Consider the following 6,000-nt stretch of genomic DNA (forward strand, 5'->3'; position numbering starts at 1 on the left):
CAGTCTCTACCTGTGGAGCCTGGCACATTTAGTTTAAGCTGGATTGACTTACATTGTCAGTTCTGGAGGTTCTCTAGTTCAATTCCTAGTTTGTGTTCGCGAGGCATGGAATAATTTATGTATTTCCAATGTCTGTATGTTGAAATGCTGAGGTGCTGACAGTCTTCATTAAGATGAAAATGAGGTAGGAGCTGACCATGCAGGAAAGCCTAAGAGGAGGAAAGGATACAGCAGAGGACAATACAATAACATGGTCTCTGGAGAGGCAAATGCAATGTTGAGAGAGTATCAAAGCAGTGGTGAATGTTTACAATATATTGTATTTGTTGCTTTTTTCACTGTGTGAAAGTCCTATGGTTTATAATTCTCCTGGAAGATGTAAGATTGGAAAACAGACATGGAGGAAAAGGAGGTGGCATGGTACACAGGATCAGGAAGGGGATTGTAGGGATATGGGCCAGCATGAAAGCAGGCACAGAGTTGAGCATGGGAAAAGGACATGAAGGGGTTGTAGTAAAGTGGCCATGATAGGGTTAACTGGGTTATCCAGAGTATTATGGGATGGAGCCAGGCTCCACCCCAAGTTCCCCTTTCTGTACTGTGAGTTTCCCCTCCAGTCTGTGATGCAGATCATGCGGTTGAATAAAGCGCCAAGCTCCCAGCCAGCTTTTCTGGGAGTAGAGCGTTTGTTTTAGTTCACCTGAGTGGTCCCTTTACAAAAGGGGTCATCCACACAGGCAGCTTGCTCTAAGCAAACCCCTCCAGCATCCGCTCCAGCTCATCCCCGTGCTTCAGCAGAATCTCATGAGCAACAGCATGGGAATGCTACCAGGAGGAATAACAACAGTGCCAGCCTGCATGGTTGACCTTGGTCTGCAACCTTGAGAATGAGATCTAGGGCTGAAGTGGATTGAGGGAGGGTCTCCTGTCCTTTAGTCCTGTTGAATACCCTTTAAAATGAATGGCAACAGATCTTTGCTAGATGAGCAGGTTAGCTGGTTGTTCCTGATTTTTAAAAAAGAATTGGCTTAAACCTGACTAAAGCCTTTCCATGCATCAATGATCCACTTTATAGGTTAATGTTTAAATTGCCATAATTAGGCTTCTGGGTTGACACCCTATTGAGATGGATGAGAGCAGTTCACACTGCAGTGCTATTGTTTTAGGGCTTGATTACACTAGAGTGTCTTATTTTGAGTTAGCTGATTAGCCATTGAGCTCCAGGTGGTTCACAGGTTTCTAAAGGCTGGTCTGGACACTCCTCCCCCACCCCCTTAAAAAAAAGAAAATCAAAACCCCAAAATTTAATTTTGTTTCAAGGATGCTGATGTTTTGTGTTTATCTTTGGCTTCTCTGCCAAAAATAAAATGTTTACAGCTAACTCACTGGAAAATCCTAGCGGAGACCAGATCTGTCAGTTTTTCTCAGTGTAGCTAGTCTAGCTCAATCCCATCTGTGTGGTACAGTGCTGACCTTGACCAGGTACATCAAAGTCAAAACTATCTGTTTTGCTTCCCGATAACAAGCTTGATGTTAAAACACATCTTGTGTTTTTGTTTTCAGTGATGATAAAGCCTTGGGTTGTCAGTTAGCTTGAAATAAAAAGTTCAGTGTAGAAAAGCCTTCAGGTATCAATGTATCTGTTTCCATTCCACCGCTTATCCTCCCAACCAGAAAGGTTAGACGCATTCTTTTTTAATGAAAGTTTAAATTATGTGGTAAGGAGGAGGAATGCTAAAGATCTGCAGGAGAACGGAGGGGCTCAGAGAGGATGCAGATTCCACATGTGGATTTCTGGTGGCTCTGCTTATTAAAACCTTGCCCAGATTCAGCACCGTAAGGGGGTGGAGGGGAGGGGGGAGTCTTCAAATATAGCAGCTCATAGATATACATAAACCAGACAGAGTTCCAGCCGCTACATAATACGGTGTGTTCTTGAGCAGCAAGTGCCACCACTTGAATACATAATGCATAGTAAAGTGCCAGAGACACAATAATACATCATGACACTGGTTCAGCAATGCCGGAGCATTGTTTTCTGAACCTGTGTCCCTTTGTAAACGTCACCAAGGACGTGAATATTGATAAAAACCAAACCATTCTGAAGGGTTGGTTCGCACACATTTTTTATCTGTTTTAAGTCAATCAATTGAGGAACTGATGTAGTTCATGTCAATGCACTTTTAGCAGTATAAAGGTGATTATATCAGTATATGTTAATTTATATCAATATAAGCACCTTTATACTGGTATATTTATTTTAAAGGAACACTGGCAGGTTAATATATAGTGTCCTTGCCTGTGTTCCTAACAACACCTACAATTTATTTAAACTCAAAGAGTTTTGAAAAAATCTAAATTGCTTGTCACCATTTGTATCGTTTGCATTTAATTCAGTTTAGACATTGCAAATCATCTTGACAGTTTCATTTCTGTTTTGATTAAGTTTCACTTTCTGATTCTCCTATGGTAACACAACGCAGAATGGTTGGATTGCAGACACCTGGGGGATGTTTCAACTCAAACAAACCATGTTTACATTTAAAACACAATGTAGGTTAGATTAAAAAAAAAAGAAAAAGAAACCAATGTTTACATTTTTGCTCTAAACTACCAGACAATGTCACCTTTTGAAAACATGCTGCTGTCAGTTACAGGTTGGGACACTGGATGCTTGTGTACAGATATGAAACAACTATCATCTGTGTTCCAAGGACACTACTAAAGTACAGGTAGGTCCAATCTACACCATAAGATGAGACACTGTTTATAGCTATAACTGCAGAATTGCCAGCTCTTGTAATTTTGCCACAACTCTTATGCTGATTGGTGGTTTTCTCAAAGTCTGAGCTCTTGGTGTCCTGTTGTTTCATGAGAATCTGAGCTCTCATTGAAAAGAAGAGTAAGTTTCTAGCCCTCATGGTTGTGGAAAGAAGCTTGAAAACCTGAACTGAATGTAACCTGAAGAGTCAGAAACCAAAAGGCAAATAAAGAACCCCAAGTGTATTTATTCTTCAAAATCTTAGGAGTTTCTCAGAGGCTTGGGGTTGGTGATAGGGGAGCTATATTGTAACAGGCCCACCTTCCTCCTTCTCTACCCCACCCCCTCCAACGTAGTGATTGTGTTGTGTAAGTGGATCCTCCTGCAGCAGCATTCACTGCCTTTGTTGCTTTGATGCCCTGATCCTGCACTGAAGTAAAGAGGAGTTTGGATGAAAAAGAAATACAGGATCTAGTCCCAAGTTCGTAAGGGGGATGTGAAAGTTCTTCCTGTCCTGTGGCAGGTTAAATCATAACAAAAGCATCAAGCTCCACATTTGAAAAAGCAATCTCATTAAAGAATCCTTTCGATTTTCCACTTTGTACAAACTACCTGTGTCAATAATTCAGTCGGTTTGTTAAGGGCCAAGAAAGAGCACCGTGATTTTTGAAGTAACTAAAAGACAAAGGATCACTTGCCTTTAGCTTTGCAAACAGGTAAAGGGGCTGTAGCTTTCCTAATTGGTGTCCCACAGTACGGTAACTGAATATAACCTCAATAAGATTAGACTTTGCTTTCATTTTAGAGGCAGTGGCATTTACTCTTTCACCACAAAAGACTCACTGCAGGGCTTTTATTATATTGTCTACAACCAGCCATTGTCTGGCAGCTACTGCTCTGTATTATATAGGTAGTACTGTAAAAGCCCTTTTACTAGGAAAGTAATAAGCTGTAAGACCAGGTATTATTCTGTGACTAAAGGAACAGTATTCTTACAATCCTTGCTACTTTCTCACAGTCTCATCAGCAGCTGAGGGCAGAGCCAACTTGTGAGAAATTTCTGTAAACGAGCTTTCTAAATTCCAGATTGTCTTTTGCAATAAAGGGTCAAGAAGCATTGAATATTTTGTTCTCCCAAACCATGTTAGATCAAGCAGATTTGAAAATAGCAGCAACCTTTACAAAAACAAAAAAGCAAACACTGTCCACAATAGTGACCATATAGTTGAACAGCCTTTAAAGTGTGTTTTAAGTCCTTGCAGAACTAAACAAGTCTGTAGAAAATCAGTAGCAAAGATTATCCTCTAAAGAAAACATAGAAGTTGGAAATGAGTAAGATTAATTAGGTCACCCAGTCCCTCTCCCTGCCATTACATGGCTGTTCCCTACAGTGTGTTTTCTAGTGTGTTCAGCTTGATTTTAAATGTTGCAAGTGATGGGTAATTATTCAACAGACTAGCACATTTTACCATCAGAAAAATTACCAAACAGATCAAATCGAAATGCTGGATTTGTGAGATGATGGCCATTTGGGTTAAATGCATTTAAGTGTAGGCATTTTTCTAGGAGCACAGAGGCTTGGTAACTTCAGACTAAGATTTTTATTTATGTGGGACTAGTCCAGCTGGAGCATTGTCCTGGAAGCCTCCTGTTTCCGTAAACCATGAAAATGGAAATACAGAACATACGTTGGTGCCAGGGCAGATGTATACAAGCAATGCTAAAATAAAGAGCTTTTCTGTGATGGATGAACACTTGACAGTAATTAGTTAGTTGGTAAGGCTCTTTGAAGAAGGAAAGTGCTATATAAATGTGAAGTCTCACATCATCCTTTTTGAAAAACAGCCTTTAGAGGAGGGAAAGGAATGAGTGTCTTATGAAAATGTATCTCAGAAAGAGATACCAAGAGCTCCATTTGCCATGTTAAATGTTAGCATATAATACTTCGCACTTACATGATGTTTTTCGTTCAATGCACTGAAAGGGCTTCGTTCAATGCACTAAATGCCACCCAATGCCCCTGTAAGATAGGTATCTACAGATGAGGCAACTGTATCGGATACTGATACTACACCGGGGGTGGCCAACCTGTGGCTCTGGAGCCACGTGCGGCTCTTCAGAAGTTAATATGCGGCTCCTTGCCTAGGTGCTGGCTCCGGGGCTGGAGCTACAGGTGCCAACTTTCCACTGCTCAGCCCCAGGCCTTGCCCCCACTCCACCCCTTACCCCAAGGCCCCTGCCCCTTCCTGCCCCCTCCCCTGAGCCTGCTGCACCCTTGCTCCCCCCGCACTCCATCCCGGAGGGAGAGGGAGGTGCTGATCGCTGCCGGAGGGTGGGAGGCGCTGGGAGCGGGCTGGGCAGGGGCGAGGGAGGAGCTAATGAGAGGCTGCTGACGGTATTACTGTGGCTCTTTGGCAATGTACAGTGGTAAATCTGGCTTCTTCTCAGGCTCAGGTTGGCCGCCCCTGTACTACACTAACTACTGTGACAGGGTGCTGAGTGAGAAGCACCTAATCAGCCCCTGCCACTCAGCCCCAATCAAGGGGAATGGATTGGGACTGGTGGGATAGCCCTGTGGCTGTCTGCTAATGGGGCAGCCCCTGCCAGCCTCATTAGCCAGGGCTATAAAGGCTGGAGGAAGCCAGAGAGAAGGGAGGAAGAGAAAGGTCAGGCTCAGAGGGAGGGGGAGAGTGGACAGCCTTCGGGTCTGTTGCTGGCCAGGCCTGTGCTTGGCAAAGTTGGCTGCAAAATCTGTATATAGGTGGAAAGTGGAGGCGGGGAAATAAAGAACACTGGTGTTGCATCGAGCTGAGGCATTCCTGATTGGAGAGGGCAACAGGGGCCGAAACCACAGGGGCCCAGTGTGCGTCCTCACTACAACTACAAAATGCAGTATACTGTATTTATTAGTAGCACTAAACTGTGCCTAAAGAGGGAGGATTAAAGCATTTGACATGGAGTGTTAGAGATCCCAGCTGGCTAATTAAAGAAGGGATCTGCAACATTGAGATAATTTTCTGTCTTTGGCTTCTGTCTACACTACCAGTGAGGGGTGTGATTCACCTGCTTGTGCGCACATACTCATGCTAGCTCAAATATAAATAGCAGTGTGTATTTTGATTTAGAAATGCTCTTGAGGTGCTTCATACTCCCTTTCTCCTCTTTATAGGCCAGACTTGCTGGTTGGACTACATCTCCCATGGTGCACCATGGTCTCCCACCTTGGTGAGAGGAGGCAG

This window comes from Lepidochelys kempii, chromosome 1, assembly GCF_965140285.1.
Source record: "Lepidochelys kempii isolate rLepKem1 chromosome 1, rLepKem1.hap1, whole genome shotgun sequence".
Lineage (NCBI taxonomy): Eukaryota > Metazoa > Chordata > Testudines > Cheloniidae > Lepidochelys > Lepidochelys kempii.